Genomic DNA, 21,387 nt, shown 5'->3' on the forward strand with positions numbered 1-21,387 from the left:
AGGCAATTACAGGTCAACTTTCCTTACCCCAAGGACAACAGTATCACTCATGATCGTGGGGTTAACCTTAGCAGATGAGCTTCTGAGGCATCTTCATCTACAAAAAGAAAGCTAGTCTAGGGCTAAGGACTTGCCCCAACCCAGAGCAGATGCAGACTTAACCCAAAACAACCTAAGGATGAGCACAAGGCTGCAAGGTTTGCCAAGATAGGACCCTTCTGCATTTGAAAATTAAGACATTTACAGCAATACACATTTTTTCAGTGGTAGAAACAAGGACAAGCATCTGCATTATTATGTGCATGAACTAACCATTTACACTCCCTGGTTTGACAAGAAAACTGCATCAGCTGATTGCCTTTACCCCCAGGAATTCAGGCAAGGACAGAATGGATGAGAAGTAAAAGCAAAGGCCATCAGTGGTTAACCCCCAAGATCAGAAGGAACGGTGCCATCAGGAGCGCGTCTTCAGCTCAGACCCTGAAGTCTCAGCACTTAGCACTAAGATTTAGCACCATATGTACCCAGCAGTATATACAGTACTGCCAAAGTTTATTTGAAAATAAAGGCCAAGAAATACAGATTTCCTTAACTCTCCAGTGGCTTCAATTATGCCCCACATCCACCATGTAAGCTGTATTTCCACAGCTTTAGCACTTGACATTTTGAAATAAAATGTCATGAATAGAATTTGGGAACCACTCTTTGCCCTCCCCCTTTGATTTTAAATCTCTAAAGGCATCAGATCACTGCTTCAAACTATCCCCTTCTTTCTCCTTCCTCAAATTTAGGTTTGAAGACAGGGCGGAGTTTAACAGTACTCTTGCAAACAGCTTGCTGTAAGTCTTTCAAGAGCTTTTTTCTTTTACCCCACCTACACAGCCTGTTGTAGGTTAAACAATGGTATTTCTCCTCATTAAGTTCTCCATGCCTTCCTTCACCTCTCTAGCCTACCACTAGGGCTCTCTACAGGCTGCTTGCTTCACCATATATCCCTTCTTTCTGACTCAGGACAACAGGTTTTTTTTTCTTCCTTCAGATAAAATCAAAACCATCAGCTCAGGTTAGAGCACGTCTTCCTTCTACATTATGCCAGATCTCAGAGTTCTTGAGTTAGTCCCTATCCACCTGACAGCATCCCTCACATTTACTGTCTTATGCTCATCCTCCTCATTTTCAGGGTGTTTTCTCTTACACCCTGAGCAAGAGATACCAGGAAAATGGAAGGCACAGAAATAAACTCTTACTGCTGTGAACTTCAAGACTGTCTTGAATGTGAAGCAGGGACATAAGAAATCAATCTTTTTGTCAAATTATCCTATTAGTATGACAGGTTTAATGCTACCATGCAAGTGATTGACTTCTCTGTGGTCCAACTGACTGATTTATCAGTAAAACTGAAGGAGAACAGTCAGTTCTATCACTCTTCTGAAAAGACAGCAATGGTGAACACACCTCCTGAAAAGTAGGTTTTGGTGTCTTTTCTCCGCTTTAAGATGGAAACAGCTTTATTCCCAGCATCCTTTTCCTCTAATCTGATGAAAATGCTGCTTTCCAACTCCAATCTATCCTGTCTGATACTTTATTTAGTTTGCCTCTAAATGTATGGCTTTTCCTGAAAGGTCAATTGTTCCTCATCTAGCTGATGGCCTCCTGATGGAGCCTGATTATTACCCTCTGCCTTTTTATATAAGCTATGGTCAAGACACTGTTGGCATTATTAAGATGTGATGTCCTGTTAAGGATGCCTCAAGAACTGGAAGAGCTAATGTGACAGTTCTGCACTTGGAGAGGAGGAAAAAAAAAAAAAAGCAAAAGAAGAAAGGTGCTTTTCTTCTCCTCCAGTATTTGCCCTGTGCTGTCACACTGTGTGAGGGGGCCATCCTGGCATCTGTTATCCATTCCCCTGAAGGAGTCCTTCACAAGAGCGAATCTGCCTGCAAAGAAGACAGGAGGATTTTGAAGACAGCATGTGGAAAGTTGCCATCGGTCCTCCAGAAATCTCTAAATCTCACAAGAGCTGACCTGGGGCATACGAAACCACAGTGCTTCTGAAACACAAAGTAATCGCTCTGAACTCTCTTTCAGCCATTTGCATTTTCAACAATCTCTCTTCAGAGAGCTGCCCTGCGCCTACGGGAATATTTGCTTCTATTCACAGCTGACTTTTAATCTAAGATGGAATCTGTTGGCTTTTCTTTTATAGTTGACAGCAAAGTTGTGGCTCTGTTAAGATAAGTGTTCTTTTTGTTGCGCCTCTTCTATAAAATTCCTGGAAGACGCGCCCTCGAACAAATCTCCCAGAATACCAGAGCAGAAATAAAGTAGTGCCGCTATTACAGAAAGTGCTCTGCAAATCCCACACAGCCTAGGAGAACCCAATGGCACACGATGAATAAAGATGCTCGGTAAGGCCAGATAAAAGCACCAAGCAACCAACAAGTGTTGAATTATAAAGCTTGAAATCCAGAAATACCTATTAATCCTTCAGATTTGTCACCCTGATGTCTAAGATGGTTTTTTTCCCCCTTTTGAATTTAAGGCTCTCAACGTGGGAACTTTTCTAACCTGATGAATTTAAAATACATGAGATCTCATTCGTTTACAGAAACCTCTAGGAATTAAACAAAGGATACATTTTCTATATAAAAAAAGGAAGAAGGGTTTTTGCCTGTGCTTTTGTTTTTTAAACCACTGACAGAAATACTTTCAACCCACAACAACAGAGACACTCTTCTTATGCCTGTACGTTTTTTATGTTCAGCTGAAGACCATCCTGTATGCTAGGAGAAGCACAGGCAACACGCCAGCTAAAGTCAACTTTTCATATGAAGAACAGCAAGGAGAACAGAGAGGAAGGAATTCCCAAGGAGACAGCACAAAGCAGACAGAAACCTCTGCTAATCCTAGGGGACCACTAGGCAGGTATAAAAACCAGGCCAGGGGATAACTTATTGGCTTCTGCAAGGCCTCTTTGCCCTCACATGAAGTCAGGCTTGTGTGACATGCAGAAAGCCATTTGGAACACTGCCTAAAAGCCTCCAGTCTTATCACCACTCCAGTCACTACAGCAAAATGTTTTTCAAGCAACTCAGCAGACGGAGGTTAAGTACAGATGAAGCAAATACACAGTACTAGAAGAGGGTTGCTAATAAGATCACCTCTCATAATAGAGCAGTTTTCACCAAAAAAAGGAGTAAGGGGTGTTGTAGTAATGAAGGAGCAAAATTGCTTCTGACAGGTTCTCAGCAATACCAAAGCATTCACAGGTAGGCCAATAGTCACACACACAGAAAGAAGAGCTGAACTCACCCAGCTGGTGAAGGGGCTCTCTGGCTGTGCAGCACTCCCTCTCAGCAAGCAGCCCAGGTCCAAGAGATGTTCTCCCTTCAGTAGCTGGCCCTTATATGAGCCCAGGGTGCCTCCACTCATTCTGGTCAGGTGGGGAGCACAGGTGCAAACAATTTGCCTGTGTTCCCTGGGCCAGCCTCAGCCCTCCACCAGGTGCTCAATCAACAGTTCAAGCCCCAACCTAACAGCTCCCCTACAAAGGGAAAAATAGCCACCTCAAAAGCACCTGGGATCTAGCACTGTTTGACTCACAATATTGTCTGTCAGAGAATAGGCTCATTTCAGTGCACACACACACACAAAAAAGACATCATTAAACATAAGAGTAACCCTTCCAATTTCTCTTATCGCTTCTGTGCGGCAGTGCCAGTAGATCTGGAGTGTGTGTGAATAACAGTTAGGACCAGATCCCCCGTAACCCAGCTAACAGAAATCATACCGAGTCACAACTAGAAAGACAAAATAATTGTGCTTTCAAGATGCAAAATTTTATTATTACGTATTGCTGGTTCTTCCATTGCAAGGTAGAGCTAAAGCAGCCTGGTCTCCTTGGCTTGACTTCTGCTGATGGGACCTTGGGAAAATTCAACATCCCTAGTAGCCACACTGAACACAGTTCAATTATTCAGATACAGAAATGCTGTATCAGAGTCAAGAAAACAGCACCAGGAGCCAGGCTTAGCACCTCGGTGAGCAAGGTCCCAAAATGGCCGTAACCACAGCAGTGCTAAACTACAGGCATTGTGCAAGACTTCAGAAATCAAAGCACAGTATTTCAAAAGCAAATGGCTTTTAGGAGCCTAAATTCCCTCAAATGAATTGCGTGTCTACACTTCTTTTTGCAAATCTTTCATCTCCATCCTCACACTGTTTGCTAAAGTTGTTATCAAAATCCACTTCTTTCTCTAGAAATACATTATCACAATAACAAAAATAAAGCAGATATGTGACCTCTTTATTAGTTGGAGAGTTTCTTAATGAGGTGATATTTTAAACTTTGTACAAGAGGGGTTCTTCAAACTACAGCACTTTAAGCATATGGCTATTAGCAAGAATGTGTCTTTTGTTAGTAGTCTTCCAGTCAGGAAAGTCTGCTGAACTCAAATGATGACTTAGTGTCATGGGAATCACATTTCTTTTTCACTGTTTTATAGCCACTCATCTTGAACTGACATTGTTCAGCACTCTTCGCTGCTGGTGTCAGATGGTATATCAGCATCCAGAGCAGCCTCAGCATCTTCCGGATGAAAAGTTTCTATGATTAACTTTAGAAATGTCAATCGTTTGCCACGTTCAGTATTCAGGCTTGTTCATCAGTTAGTAATAACATTCCTAGCTGAACAGAAAATGTGTTCTGAATAAGTGTGAGGGAAAGGAAAGCTTAAACATTTGACAGCAGTTAAAGATGAAGCAGACCATACTTTTCATTTCTGCAATGAGGATGCAGCAATTTCAGTGGGCTTCTGCACCAGGAGAAGCTGCAGGATTATGGAAACAGACCTTTTCTTCTAGTTTTTATGACAACTACAATTCTATATTTCTCACCTCTGTCCTGCAATTAAAAGGGGAAGATAACAGAAACAGCTGAAGAAGCAAGAGACAAGAAAGGAAAAATAAGCTGCTTCCAGCTGGGCTCCTCTTTTCTGTGCGTGTTGTACTCATTTCATTACTAGATTAGAAGCTTCTTCCAGTATCATCTCCATAGGCTTTGAAACTGTCACCATTAGAAAGTCACAAAAGTTATTTTTAAGACTATAGATTGTGTTATAGAGAATCTCTTTTTCATGTATTTTTTTTGTAATGCAATGGAGGAAAGGCATCCATTAGAGGAATAAGACAGCTGAGGGGAAAAAATACTCATCATAATTAGAAGATACAGAACAGAAAAAAAAAATCTTGGAATGCGTTCTTGCTTTCTCAGCCTGAATACTTCTCTCTTCCCTGACTGGTGTCAAATATGATCAATCAAATTAATTCTACATGTACTAAAAATGGGCTCACTCGCTCCTACTCAGCTCTGAAGTCACAATCTTGCTCCATTCACATGGAAGTCAGACTACCATCAATGTGGGTCTAGGCAGATGCCCCAGCAAGTCAACCGACCAATTTCAGATTCATCCCTGTGTCCTCAAGGTGCGTTGGTCAGGATTCCAAGAAGAAACCAGTAACAGACCTGTGACACTTGCAGGGGCAGTGCCTGTAGCCACAGCCGTTCCTGTGGCGCTTTGATCCACTTGTACTGGTAGATCTCCAAACATTCTGTCATGATAACAAAAATCATAAAACCATGACACATCCCAATCTCCACTGCAGACTGCACTGCTCAACACTACTGCAGTGTTCAACATCCTCAACAACAGCTTAAGACAAGAAAACGTATATCAAGCCAAACTCATAAGTGAAATATAGAGCTTAAAAATACCACTGACTCGCAAAAGGAAGCGAGTCCATGTCCTGCTTAGATGTTAACAAGAAGAAAAAAAAAGATGCAGAAATGAAAAAAAGTACACATGCAAGATAAAGCATAAGACCAGTGTTGAACAGGAAGTAAAGAGTTCTCCCACGCACAATAAACTTCTCATGCATTATTCACACATTGTGCAGCTGGGGATTGTTACACCTCTTCTAGAAAGAAGGAAAAAAAACCCACATGCAACACCCTCATAGCTCTGAACTTGCAGTAAAGCCCTAGAGAAAAGATTCAGGGAAGAGGCCTAGGTGTGAGGGTAGTAAACAAGTCAAACAGTGCAATGATTTTGTTGTTGGGGTTTGGGTTTGTCTGTTTTAGAAGGTGGAAACTCATCCAAGGGCATGCTAGATTGAACTGGACCAAGTTTGAAAATCGTGCTCAGTATCTGTAACAAGCTAAGAAGAGAGGAGGAAGGGCCATTCCTAGCACAGTTACCACTGCCCTCTTTAAAAGAAAACAGCCACAGTTCAAGCGGATTAAGCATTATTCCACTTCTCAGTGCTGTCCTTCCGATACTCTGAACCTTGACCGGACTACCTTCTCCCCTCCCCCTAGCTACTCCCCCTTCAAAAGGGGCTCTCACACATGCACAACCCAATAAGCGTTAATAAGAACATGGAAGGGTCAGGCAAAATCCCAGCGTCAGAGCTCTGGCAGAAATCCAAGCTGAAAGAGACACTGACTATGCACAACAGCTAGGGAAGAAAGTCAGCTTTTCCCCAAAGTGATATTTTAATTCAGAAAGAAACCTTCACTAATCCCAGGAAGGGTTTATTATTATCTGTGCAGCAAATGGGACTGCAGTTGGTCTACATAAAGCATTAGCTTCCTACAGGGCCTTTTAGACTTTAAATGATGAAGGACCAGACTGAAACCAGAAGTCAGGTGGAACTCTGTTCTTACCTTTAATTTTATTTAAGCATGCCAAAAGGCAGGGAATGAAAGTGCAGCGGTAACAAAAAGAGCTCAGTGGAAGGCAGGGCGCGGGAAGGATCCCTGCAGGCAGGGATCTGCACAGGAACGTTAATGTTGGCCAGACCAATCTCCCTCTCTGGGATCAACCCCTGCAGAGTGCTGCTAAGCATAATCCTCCCCAGCCAGTGCCTGGGACACAAATTACACTGTGTCCAAGCAGGAAATACAACCTCCTGTCAGAGTGGTTGTCTATCTGAAAGGCAGTTGTGTGCACCATGTCTCACTGGAAGTAAATGACCTCAATTATTAAAGACTTTTTGCCATTGGGCTGGTATATTTTTCAGTATGTTTCCACAGTCAACAGTGTGAATGAATTCACTGAAGTGAACTTGGCTTTGCCAACAACCAGCTCCATCGACTTTGGCAAGATCTTTGCTCTGCAACAACTCCCACATACTTTATGAAAAGAAAGGAGCATCTTGCAGTGTGCACCAGGACAAAACTTAGCACAAGGGAACAAACCAACACCTGGGTAGCGGCTGCCAGCATAAAAAAAGGAGAAGCCTCTATATTAGAAAAATAAAGTTTATACCGTAGACCATAGGTAAGTGTAACCAGGAGTGGCCTTCCAGTAGGAAGTCTGACCTCTCAGATCGAGCCCTTAGACACAAGGATGACAATCAGGTGCTCTAAGGTTTCTGAAACCAACAAAACACACGGGGTTAACAGAGACAAAGACTGCAAACTCGGTAGAAAAGCAGAGCTGACCCTCCAGCATAGCAGCATCCCAAACTCTTCCCTCCCAGCCTCTCACAAATTATTACAAAATAATTTCCTCCAAAGCTCTCCCTGTGATGAGCTTTACTGAAGACAAGAGGGGATCTAAAAGAAAGATAAGAGCAAGGGGATGTGGGTTAGAAAAGGTCAAAAATGCCACCACATGCTGTTCACAGATTCACAGGAATGTTTCATCATCAAGCATTTTTCTTCTCTTCTTGCACTGTAGTGTGACTTTCTCCAGAATGCTCAAAGGTACCAACAGTCAAATTAAAGACATAAGAAAAAGCAGCTACAGTGCAGGCTTTTCTGAGTGCCATCCACTTTGGAACAGAGGGCAGAGCGCTGGAGAGTGGCCATCATTAGGAAAATGGACTGCTTGAAGAAATTTCCTTACACATGAAGAGGTCTGAAGCACTTAAGAAACTAAAAATATTTTTAGAGACCTTGTCAGATAGGAAGAGCTAGATGGGGAATTTTACAAAACCTTCCCTTCTAACCTGAAATGTGTAAGCTGTACCTACAGGCTCTATAGCTATCTAATGCTCTCATCAACTGAACTGCAATTAAATCCATACACTGATACCTACTGGATGAAGTAGAGGTAGACTGCAGAAATTGCTCCCCTCTGGGCTGATGATGGGTAACATACAAAAGCTGATTATCTTTCCTATAGATTACCACAGTACCTTCAGGGTCTGCAAGTCTGCTTTCTTTAGGTTTGTACAGCTCTGTTTGGGTTACAGTCAATGAGCAGTTTCCTGACCATCTTCTTCAATAATGAGTCAGAGCTGCAGTAATCTCACTGAGCATTCAGCACTCTTCCCAGCAAAGTTGAGGGAAACTGCCAGGATTCATTCTTCTGTCACCTGGAGGAGATCCAGCCAGGTGTCTCAAATTCATGCAATCTGCTCAGCTCCTCTGACTCATGGAGAGTTTGCTCAGAATTTTGCAGAAGTACACGCCCTGAGAAATCAGTAGGATTTAGAGCCCCACTGTGTCACTGTGGATTTGGAAACAGATTTAAGCAGCAACTCAGGGTCAAGCTTTCAGCTTGCGACACATTCATCGTGATCGGAGTGCCTTCCAGTTAAACACTGACCTGCATCCATCAGGCAGTGTGAGCACTCCGCACACAAACACCTCTGTAACACGCTGACTTCGGCTTCCTCACCAGCAGCAGGTGTTGGTATGCCCAGGAGCATTCATCTGGGCAATGCAGCACAGCATACAAAGCATGCAGCCACCCCCCTTTACTGATCACTGTGCAAACTCATATTATCCATAACCACGCTGAAATTCAAAATGAAAAGCAAATAAGATCCACTCCTTGAAAAACAAACTAAACCACAAATACTATACCAGTCAATCTGACGTGTCAACACATTAATTTATTTTCATGCTTTCTACTGCTTGCATCAAAAAACAGACCAGCAGGCTACGGGAGGGTTTGGAACACGAACACGATCATTCAGTGATTTCAGATAGTTCAAGCAGGAGGTTAGCCACTGAAATGAAAATCCAAACGCAGAGCAAGGCCCAAGCTAAGCACCATGGCTCTATCTGCTGCCTACCATGCAGCAGATCCCCCGTGTTGCCTCCTATTTTTATCACCAAAGTATTTAGCTTCATTACTCAGGGAAGCGTAGATGATTGATCTAACAGGGATTGTTCCTTTCTCTTATTCGGTTGCTAGTTCATTAATTAATTTAATTAATTAAACCAAGTTGTTTAAAGCCTCCTGCAAAATCGTGTTATGTAAGGAAAGCGGAAAATATGACGTGGCAAACAGCACCGAAATCTGAAGTCATCAGTCCAACCCCACAGCCTCTCCCACTGGGAGTCACGATTTTGGCAGGAAGGGCTGTCCAAGCCCCACAGCACAGCGCTGCTCCCCATCCTCAGGGTATCTGTAGCTCACCCAGCAACAAAAATAGCATCATTGCTGAAAACCGCTAATCCCGAGTAAGAATAAGCCAGAGGAACGCACTGGAATTTGTGCTGCAGTTTAACAAATGGAAGACAACACTGTAAAATAAACAGCAAACTTTCTCGGCTGGAGAGGATTTAGATCACCATCAAGTTCCAAAAACTGCATCATAAACTAAGGGAAAACTTTTTTATGCCTCAGATTATATCAATGAATAGGCTTTCAGAAGCAGAAAGGCATTAGAGAAAAAAAGAAAATGGTACTTAAGAAGGAAATAAAGTTGCTGAAGTGACTGAGGACTGTTGCCAAATACAGTTTCTACACCGGTTCAAATACAATGCAAGAAGAGCTTTAAAAAAAATAAAAGGATATTTAAACAGTTAACAAGAGCTTAGATCAAATGGTTGTTACCACTTCCAGCTTCCCAACAGCCCCCCCTATTTCTGTAGTATTCCTCTTTGCCATTTCAATTTCTCACACCAATTCATGCTCGTTTTGGATGTGGTAACATGACTGCATGGGTTATTTCTTCTCTCAGCGTACAGCTAATAATTTTCTAGACTCAGGAATGGCAAAGTGAAAGCATTTCTTTTATTTTTAAGAATTGTTGTAAGGAATGTTTCCATCTGAAACCCGTGGTTATAAAAATTAATGCACGTTTTCATTTGTGAAGAATGATAGACAGCAAGAAAACATTGCAACAATTTGTGCCAGGGAAATGTTCCGAAAAAAAAATCAGAACATGATGGATACTAAACAGTTAACATTCCAATTACACAAATGATGAGGAGTGCAATGTACTTATGAAATTAAATGTACCTGCTCCCTGGGTATAAATCCAGCACCAGCTATTCCAAGCTCCATATATTAAATTTTATTCATGAAGTTCAAACTAAGATCATGCTGATAAAATGCCAGACTGCATCTGCACTCCCCGGCAACAATACCAATGATAATTCCTGTTGCTCCTTTGCTAAATTCAGTATCCTTATGTTTTATTGCAGCCACACCAGACCCTTAACCTAGCCAAGTCTGCACTGCCAGTTGGCATTACAATCCTTCCAAAAATAAACATACTTGTAGTTCTGCTATCTTGGCTCAAAAACATCCATTTCTCTTCAGCTTATGATCAGTCTAGCCTCCAAAGTACTGCTGGCTGTTCTAAAAAGACCCCAATGGCTACAGATTAGCACAACGCAACTGTCACATCTTAGGGTGTCTCTCCCTCCCACTTTTTAAATGCTCTTTTTGGAGGTGTTTCTCCACTGTACAGGCTTAAATAGACACTTGACATGTTTTGGAATGCCATGTTCTGGGCCAACCAGAACTCATGAATCCAACAGGAGTACCACCTGGGTTTTCAGTCTGCATCACATAGAAGGCAGGAATGCTTGGATTTATAAGACAGAGTCACACACACCTGATATCCAGGCTTCTATATGCCCTCTCCTATCTAGGAGACGGACATTACGCTTTCAGGACACAACAGGTCAAATTAAGAGCGCTTAAGACTGCATTTTTTGAACCAACACTGCCACAACCTCCGCGCAGCGGCCACCTAAGCTGTGTTTCATGTCAAAACATCTCTTTCTACACAGACCAAACCAACTCTGGGTGGCGGGCAATGTTCAGTTTCATACATCACTCTTTAAACAAACAGAGCCAAAAGAGGGAGAGCAATGTGGTAGTGTTCCAACTGCACCAACAAGCTAAATGAAACATTCGTGTTAAATGAATGAATACCCAAATAAGCAGTGTAGAAAACACCAGAAAGCATTCAAGAGCCATCATCAAATGTGTAAAGCGATTAAAATGAAGAGAAAGAACAGCTGGTCCCTACCCGCACAAAGGATGAGATAAGAAAGACCAGTTTAATTTACAGCAATGAAGATAAAAATATATTTTTATTTTTAAAAAGGAAAAGGAACAGCAGTGTACTTCATGTGGCATTAAGTATACACCTTGTAAGAGTTCTGTTAGCATGACTCAGTATTCAGCAAGGAGAGAGCTGTTAGTTTTTTAAAGTAAACAAGTTACCATAAGCATTGAACATTCAGCCCAAGCTTAATAATAATTATTATTATTCTACCATTTATTTTAAAAGAACTGCAGGTGCTGGGTGTTCCTTACTGTTTCAGCTGAAGAGTACAAAATATGCTTCTATTTAGGAAATAAGGTGTGAAGATAAAATAGAGCACCTGCTGCACTCTCCTCACTGAGTTCTCCAGGTGGGAAACCCAATTAAACCACTGCAATCACCGACGTCTGTGCTAGTGGCTCACCCAAGCATGCTCAAATGTAAAGATGGAGCACAGAGATGCTAGCTTAGCTTACAAGCAACGAGGAAGTAAGAACTTTCTGAATGAAAGAAGGCATAGGAGATGCTGTGCCGGATGCTAATCCAAACCTATTGCTGTTTGGCTTTCAATCTCCCATGAAAACCATTTAAAAGGTCCTCACTTGAAACAGATAGACATAAGTGTAATTATCTGAGGATCGTGAAGTTGACGATTTGTTCATAACAGATTTCAAGGCAATAATAATTCTGTCCTGGAAGGATATGTAATAAATAGGGTTAATAAGATTAAAGGAACTCAACATTTGTCTGAGTTGTTGGATGGCTTTGTGGGCTTTTAATGACCATATTGTCAAACACAGCTTCTTCTGAAACAGACTGCAGAACAGTGACATGGCTTCCATTTGCAGCAGCAGGTAGGTAACAGATGATATCATAACACTTCAGCTAACATCTTTTACTTTTCCTGCTTAATAAGAGGAAGAAAATACGAAGAATGCAAACACCCTGAGCACTTGCACCTCCTTTCCTTCCTCCGTAGGCAGTTCCTCACAGTAGCACCAATCCCAGAAGACCTTGACATGCATTTTGTTGCCAACGTCCTTCCCAGGAACAGGTGATGTGTCTTTACACCGTTTCAGAATTCGGTCTTAGTGAGACCCTTACGCAGTAAAGCATGCACAGTGAAACAATTCAGTGGTGACCCCTAGAGTCTTACAATATAGGACTAAACAGCGGTTTTACCACTGAAATAACCAAAATGCAAACAACAAGCTGAATTACTCGAGGGCAGGTGGGGAACACAGAAGAACCCACAAGAACAAAGCGAATGAAAACACAAACCACCCTCCTCTCCCCAAACCACATTTATTTATTTATTTCTAACGCTTTTTGTCCTTCGGGGAATGAAAGGGATAATGCAGAAGCTTACAAGCAAACCTCAGAATGGAAAAACAATTTTCTTTAAGTTCACATTCTGACATTATTTCATGCCTGGCATATACTTCCTATCTGTATTTACCTAACCCATGGCTCAACTATTAGCCAAACTACACAAACTATTCAAGTTTGAGTGGTATATATCATTTAATGCAGAAATATCTCAAAGGACAAAGAGCCCACAAAACTTGTAGTTCTACTAAGAGAGACCAAAAGTGATTTGTATGAGACAAATCCAGATTACAACTAAAAACCACACATGCTGTTGACTTTTTAGTTAAAGAACATTTCAGGCAAAAGTATTCTTAGTCTCAATTAGCTAAGAGTAAAGATAGCTCTTAAATTATTATATCTTTTTTTTAATTAACACTTTAATTAAGCAATAATCCCTGACAAATACCCAATTTGCTAGCTAATTTGATACTGACAGTGTTTAGAACCATAACTTCCCCATCGCTTTCTAAGCCTTTTCTTAAGCTACCTCAAGAAGTCCTCAGCAGCCATGGAAAACTTGGAGGTGGGCCTGTAAGGGCAAGTTATTTTTAGTGAATTCCCACATATATTAGCGTTCTTAACTTTCAGCAAGCTCATTCCTCACAACAAATCAGGAATTCCTTAACTCAGCAACATGCACAGAGCAAGGTGGTACGTCTAAATGCTGGGTGATGTAGGACAGAGCCAACCACGTTCCTATCTTCAGCCCAAGCAGGAATAGCACAGCCATAGCACCAGTGTATCCCAGCAATACTAGAATGCATTCATGAATACAGAAGAGCTCACACACTTGCTGGAAATAGCTGAAAATAACTGTTTGAATTGCTGAACAGCGGTTTCAATTAATAGGTCTATTTTCCCCACCTGTGGGCAGAAGATTTGCTTGTGCTAATAGAGCTGGACTTACAAATCCCCGCTCGAGTTGGAATACTGACATTCTCGCTGCTGTGCCTTCGGCCAGTGCTAAAGGAGAGCAATTCACAGCGTTATAACGTCTGCCCAGGAGCTTTGAATGTAAATTTTAAAAATTATACCTTAAGAAAAAATACATTGTTTTGCTTTTTGCGAGCTTTTAAATAACAAGCATAGCCATCCCAGTAGCCCAATTATAAACAAATCCAAATAAGAAAACAAATCTTAATACCAGAGCATACAGATAACACAAATACAGCTTATAGGTCAGATATCAGAGAAGCTGCCTTTCAATTCCAAAGAGAAGTCATTTCTGTGCGTACTCCCTACACAACCTCTAACTAACGCAAACCATTACGCTGATGCGTCCAAATGGTTGATCATGCAATATGAAATACCACTAAATCCTAGAGGGGGAGGGAGGGGAATAGAAAAAATGAATTACTAAAAGATTCAGGTCACAGCCAAACAAATCAGCATAGGTAAACCTCAGTCTCAGCTGGGATCCCATTCACTCTGAAGGTCACTACAGCCCAAGTATCTCATTCCATAGCACAGACTGTAGACTCTAATCCACGTATCATCAGCAGAGGCAAAATGCCAAGGCCCAGCTCCTCCTCACCAAGAAAAGAGAGACAGAACACATCTTCTGGAAAACTGAGTACCCTTTTCACTCAAAGTATTAGCAAAGAAGTGCTGAGACTGAGGTGGGAATGCCCGTATCACTATCATCAGATGGGGATAAAATCCCCCTCAGCATCAAAAGAACCAGCGGTGAGAGCTCAGGTCCTGGCCAAACGAAGATGCCAGGACACAGCAGATACAGCGGACGTCGAGATCCAGTCTGAAGCTCAACCGGGCTCTGCCTGCAGCAGGCACAGTGCAATGGGTGCAAGAGGCACTGCCTTCCCACTGAGATCAGTGCCAACACGATGTTCACAGCTTGTCATAAACACTGTCTTGAGTATTTGGGACTTCATTTTCAAAAATTTATGTTGCACAAAACATTTCAAAATTATCCGTAGCAAGTGTTTAAGCTGTTTTGGTTGGATTTAGTGAGTCAGTGATACCACGATTTCAGGTGAGCGCAGCCTGAACTGGAAGTCTCATCCTCCTTGGGAGAGCAGGATGAAGAACAGCTGGGAGCAGGGCACTGGTGGGATAGCAGCACCACTTCTCACTGCCAGTAACTGTATTTCACAGAAAAGGGAATTTCCATTCCAAATGAAGCCTTTCCATTTTGAACTGACATTTTAAACCAAGCAAGGAAAAAAAAAGGTCAACGTTTCCATAGAGCAGAACTATTTAAATGTTGATTCAGAAGTATTGACATCTCCCTAACAATATCAAAACAATCTAAAGCGTAAATATGGTTCTGAATAATAAATCCAAAAGTAAAAAGGACATCAAGCACAAAAGCAAAGCAAGAACGTCAAAACATTTTCCTATCAAAACACGGGCTGAGTGCCCACAAACAGTTCACAACCAATGAAGCTGCCCTTTCACAGGCTCCCACTTGTTTCTTTGTGATCTTCATTACTCTGGTACATGTCCATGGCTTGGCATCAGACTGTTTGCAATGCAGCGCCTGCTCAGCCTTTAAAGCCCAGCTGTCCCGTAACAACTCTAGAACGATTTAAACCTCTCCTTGCAGTTCTGCTGTATCCTTATATAACACATTATTACAACTAAGGGTTAGAAGGTATTTATTTTAACAGAAAGTGAGACTGTTGGACAGGAAGGAAACAAACCATCATCCCCTTCCCCACGCCGTGGGTTTGACCTTCTTTCTCACATGACTGAAATACCGTAGTCTAAGAAGCAAATACAATTTCTCTCTGCAGCTAATGCAGCTGGGAAATAATGGACAGGCCTTGGAGTCCTGCACCCCTTCACCTGACAAGAAGCAAGGACCAGGCATGAGGGCTCTTAATAAAGGGTGATTATGTCAGTCAATAAAGAAAGCAGTATGAGACGAAGCAGGGTCAGATTAATGTGAATGAAGGGAAAGGAGAATACATGAGGTCATCAGGAAAGACTATGAAAGGCAATGTCAAAAGACACAGGCAACAGCTCACAAGCAGGAAAAGCCACTGAAACCAGCAATGTTAAAGGATTTTCTGCCTTTCAGCTACTACCAATGACAAGAACGTCATTGTGAAGACAATTTCTTTGCAAACAAAGAAGTTTCTAAAAGAGCTCACCCTTTTCTTTAAGATGTGCTGAGATCAGCTAATGGAGATGCTCAAACGCACTCAAAGTGCAGGAGAAACCACACGGCTACGCACTGCCGAGCACCACAGAAGACAACATTTTAGACATTTCCCTGTAAAGCACTATTTTTGTTTCCCAAGAAAACCTTCCAATTGGTCTTATTAAGGATTTGAAATATGGTAAGGACTTTTTCCCTGTGCAAATACAGCTCGCCTGAAGCTGAGGAAGAAACCAATCACAAGCTTGACTGCACATGTTTCAACACAGATGCTCTCTCACTACATTTATGTTATTATATCTTTATACAGACATCGCTGCTGTCTGATTTCTCACCTTCTCTCCACACCTCCAGTGGTTAATGAATCATTCACATGATGAGATTTTCTGGAAAAGTTAAGTAAGAAATCTTCTGGGTGGAGGAAATAAGTTGTTACAATAACAAGCAATTTACTATCTGAACGCTACGCATACTGTATCATCTTATTTGTATTTCACAGTTAATCTCCCAGCTCACAAAAGTTTTATCGGATTGGAGGCATGTGCTGTATTCCCCTTTATAAAATTTTACAGTCCCATGCTATTCTCAGGGCTTGTTTCATAGGCACAATTTGCTGCTTTAATCTCACCCAATTGTCATGTTCTAAATCACGGTGTATAAAAATGTCTTAAAAGGAGAGATGCGCTGAAGGGTAGTACTTAATTACACTTACTGCCTGATTTAAATGTTATCTGTGCTTTGCCAAGTGCCAGGCACAGTGTAACCCAGCAGTGCAAATCTGCATAAACTGATACAAGTCATTATTGGGCTTTTAATAGCAACCCTGTACTCCTGTGCAGCATTCTGATGAAGGTGCGTGTCCCCTCCTCCTCCCCTATTAGCTTCTGAGAAAATTAAGCAGGGAGGCTGGGGAAGCTGCTAATTGCTAGGGCATTTCCAGCCACTCCTTTCTTCCCTACTTGTTTGTTTTGATCTCCCTGCAGAAGTCTTTACCAAGACAATCTCACTGGTCATCTCTACGAGCCTAATGTTTCCTAAGGAAACTGAAAACCAGAGCAAACCAAATCCTTCCCCCTCCCCTACCCCCCAAATACTCCTTTTGAGCACACCAAAGGACTGATTTGCCTCCACACCAACTGCACAAAGTATGCAGCTAAAGCCTCTGGCTCAGGGAAGCGGAAACACAGCTTAGAGCACAGCATATCCAAAGACTTTCTACTTCATGCTCCAGCCTCTGTTCCATTCCATCAGATGCCACAAGTCAGGACAGTCTTAGCTAAGGTTCATAATATTTAACGAGCCACTGGAGGTAGGACAATTCTCCAACTCCCAGTAATCCATCCAGCATCTTTATTTCTGGTCTACAGATTCGATTCACTCTTTTTTTTTGGTTGTTCCTTTGGATGTGCTGTTTGCATGTTCAGGCCCAAGAAAGTCTGGGATGGATTCAGGCCAAGTACCCAGCAAGCAGATATGCGAGAACATCAATGAATCAGTCTGAGATACTCAGCAGCTCTCTATTAAAACTAAATTTCTAACTTTGTGCACAGTTTGGACAATGTCTGAGCAGTCCCTGTTACGCAGTACTACAGCTTACCCATTTCTGTACCACGGCTCCATTCATGACACTATGATTGTTACATGCAAGATGAAAACTATGATCTTGTCCCCTAGGCGTATACGAAATGTGTATGTGCTGCTGTTACCAGTCACAACTGCACTCACACTGCCCTTAATTCCACCTTTGCAAAATTAAGAAACTGTTTTAAGCAATCACCTGACAAAAGCCTTGTGGGCTGCAGAAGGGGCACCCACCTCAGAAGCATTAGTCATCTTCCCACCTGATTTTAAGCCTCTTATGAAATCTAGAGGTGTGACCTACTAATCAACTCGAGCTTCATGGGGAGCTGAAGGTGTTGTAATGTCTTCCAGGGCAGAAGAACCCCTCTCACAACCGAGCCTGAGCAGAGGGCTGAGGGGGCTCAGCAGATGGCTGCTTTTCCAGCTCAAAATCCCAACCAGGACTCTGGTAAGATGACTTCTAACAGCTCCCAAAGCACAGCCTGTGGGACCCTGGCACTGTATCTTCCTCTGAGGAGTACAGAAAGAAGGGCACAAGGAGGCAAAAAAGCTCTAGCACTGGGAAAATGCTGTTCCTGAGAACCTCATTCACTCATTTTCTCCTACAAGGAAGAGCAGTATTTTCCAGACTACTGGACTCTGAAGCCATGTGAAGAAGTTCAGAGCTGTCTCAGGGGATCCTATCACACCTCAGCAGTGATTTTAATTAAAATTTTGATGACAAAAGTGCACAGTCCTCTGCAAGTAATTTAGAGAGTTAAAGATGATGCCTAACTCCAAGACGTCTGAGAGCCACTGAGTTATAAAACTGTAGGTTTGAAAGTAATGAGCTGCTGGCTTCAGTTTGTTTCACGACTATGAAATATTTCCCTATGTAAGGGCTCATTACAGTGGCCACAGACACAATGTCTGCAGAGAGCAATCAGCTTCTCCTTCAGAGGGAGAAGCACATTGCAGGAGCACTGCAGCAAAGCCTTCACCTTTCCACAGTGGCCATATCACTGTCCTAGGGAGGTTGGCCCTCTACTGGGTCTCACACGCTTCTCTTTGCAACACACACGCCAAGTTCAACAACTCTGGGGCTTCTTCCCAGTTCCAATGAATCCAGCTTTCCCTCCTTCCCCGCCCAGAGAAAGAATATGACGGCATTAGTTACTTCGCAAGGTCTCCATAAACTCTTCTGTCTTTGAAACATCTACAAAAGCTCAAGCGAAATTTCAGGGATAAACATACACACACTCCCTTTTAATTAAGCAGCGTGCCGCTCTGCAGGGGATGACGGAGGGAGCAGATGCAGGGGGGATTGCCAATTAAGATACAACTCCTTCGATAGCAAGGGGACAGCCATACACAGGAGGAAGGAGAAAACTTGCCATCCAAGTCATTATTTTAATTGGCTGCTCAGAAAGATTATGCATTCCCTACATCTGATGCTGCCAAAAGAGTATTACTGATCCAAAATACTAAAAAGCCATCAAAACATGTTCTAAGCTGCTTGTATCATGTTAGTGCTGCCTGCACTGCTCACTCTTCCTCTTTGAGAAAGCTGTAATGCGGGGAGCTAATTCTCAGGGTTAATTAGACAGAGAAATAGAGAACTTGCGGACTTCTTTTCCTGTTATTGATAATTATTCAGCAAAGAACAGGCATTCTTAGCAAAAACTCCTTGAAAGGAACGCACAGTACTTCTGGTCTATTTCACTTTTAAAAATATTAAGTCATGTGCCCAGGTGATAAACAAGCTGGGAAATTCCATGCATCAGGATGCACTCAGTGAAGCTGGGGATGACCAGTCATCTTCTGCACAACCTCCACTGCTCTGACATCCAAATATTTTCTTTGTGTTGACCTTTACTTTCTGCGATCCTATCGGCGATGCTCTCATTTTCTCAGCTCCATTTAATGGCTGCATATTAACTTTCACTTCTGTAGGGTGTTTGTTTGGTGTTAATGGAAATGCAAATCAGTTTTTTTGCACAGTTTGTTCCATGTATGCCTTCATGGGGGAAAGGCAGGCATTAAACTGAGAAATGATTTATTTGATTTGCAGCCTACTTGGGAACCTTGATTTTGCCTCCTTAGGTGCTGTGTTGTGACCACAGAGGTCAGAGCATTGTGCAGGGGCAAATTCAAGCACAGAAACCCAGAGAAAGCAGCAACTGCTTTATCCAAGCCTTCTTCCCTTGAAGATGACAGCTCTGCCATCCAGTCCTATTGTAACACTGAAGTAAATCGGATTTTTTCATTGCCTCTGCTCAAAATAAATAAATTCAACAGAAAATGATGCATTGTCTTTGTGTGTGCAAGAGGAGTTCAGTTCTTATTGGGAACGGGATAACCAGAAACATATTTCTGCCCTGGGAAGACACCCCAGACTGCAGAGGTAAGCTGGTGCAGAGAAGCAACCTCTTTCAGGTTCTCTCCAGCTTGCAAGTCAAATCCAACAGTACAATTAAATTTCACAACTGTACACAGAAAAAATAATTCTGGCCTTCGTGGTCGGACAGAATAGCCCATCAGGGTGAACCACATGGTCTCAAATGCTGGTGCTGTATTATTTTGTTTTTAATGAAAAAAATACACAATTCGACCATGGAAAGTGGAGAAGTCACCAATTTGCTGGTTGGAAGATCCATTGACAAACATGCTACTGAGAGCCAGCAAAGCCTTCCAGAGGCACAGCCCTCCTAACGGCCATTGCATCCCTTAATCCTCCCATCAAACTAAACCCTATTACCCACTCTGAAGCACTCTTTGAAGCATGTTGCTCTGCTAGATATAGCCCTCCTCCTCATTTCTAGTCCAAATTGATTCAAAGCCAAAGTACATCTTTTTATTCTTGCTCCAGTACTTTGCATTAACTAATTTACTCCTTCTCCTCCTTTGTACTCCCTGCCAATATGTTTTTAATTAGTGACAAGGATTCTTCTCAGCTTTCCTTTTCCTTCACGCATCTCCTGTGAGAGCTCCATCAGCTCTCCTCTGGCCCTGGCCCATCCTTCTCAAGAAATAGTCACTGTAATACCTGTATTATTCTCACAGACACCACCAGTGATACTTCCAGCCATCATTAGAAAAGCTTCATTACAGACAGAGTTGATGGGCCAGCTGATACATGTATTACTCCTCTGGTGCTTTTAACTGCAGAGCTCCCAGCTTACAAGAGAAATCCTTACAAAGCCCTCAGTGCGTGCCCTGACACCCTGCCTTGTGTTACCAACGAGAGGTCATTTTTTCCAAAGCCCAAGTAGCATCCAGCAGCAAAATTAGCTGCAGCTCCACAAACCTCAGTCATTATAGATCAAAGAAACTTAAGAATAGAAAAATCTATTTATCTATTTCTTTGTCTCCTCATTGGAAGTTTTCTCCCACTCCAATCTTTAGGACAGAAAAGCAGCATAAACGACTATTAACAACGTCATCCCTTCCCATGCTTACTCTGGGGGAAGCACTTTGTTTTTCCTGGTTGCTTGCAGTCACTGACCCCACTGTACTCAGCACCCCTTTTGGAAGGCCCTCCCATCCCCTACGAACTCCACCAAACATCCAGAACCAAGCAGCAAGAAGAGACAGAGAATCAATGTAGGCAGCTAATTTCTTTAAGTCAGGAAACCCACACACACACAAGAGAATCAGGCTCCAATTCAGAGCTCTGGCTCACCCTGCGGAGCCCCCAGTGACTGCGTCACCTCGAGGTTCCCAAATCAGATGCCTGTACTTGAATGTGACTACAGCTCTAGACCATACAGTTTTCTATTTAACGCTGTGGAGATGCAAACACCTAATATTGCTTTTAATTTGTTTTGCAGCTCTGTGATAGCACTGATGCTAGGAATCAAAAATGCAATGTAATAACTATTATTTTTCCTTAAAAAATTTTGACTGCAGTGCCAAGTCTCAGGTGTTTTCTTTTTTTTTTTTTTTTTTGAGGAGATTTTGTACTAAAATACAAGATACTTTGAACATCTACAAGCTTACAGTATTTTTAACTGTCTGCAGCATGCTATTTT

The 21,387-nt window shown here is 42.2% G+C and overlaps 1 protein-coding gene across 8 annotated transcripts in view; it reads right to left on the reverse strand.

The window, feature by feature from the left end:
* The window catches only part of SGCD (sarcoglycan delta), a 410,388-nt gene that overhangs the window by 282,873 nt on the left and 106,128 nt on the right, over nucleotides 1-21,387 (reverse strand). Inside the window, exon 1 of one of the 8 annotated variants that reach the window (XM_021410213.1) lies at nucleotides 3,313-3,394. The exons of the other annotated variants lie outside the window; for them this stretch is intronic. The gene's annotated coding sequence lies outside the window, so the exon portion shown is untranslated. Of the gene's footprint in view, nucleotides 1-3,312; nucleotides 3,395-21,387 lie in introns of those variants that run through there. 8 annotated transcript variants of the gene reach the window in all.

This window comes from Numida meleagris, chromosome 12 (genome assembly GCF_002078875.1).
Source record: "Numida meleagris isolate 19003 breed g44 Domestic line chromosome 12, NumMel1.0, whole genome shotgun sequence".
Classification (NCBI taxonomy): domain Eukaryota; kingdom Metazoa; phylum Chordata; class Aves; order Galliformes; family Numididae; genus Numida; species Numida meleagris.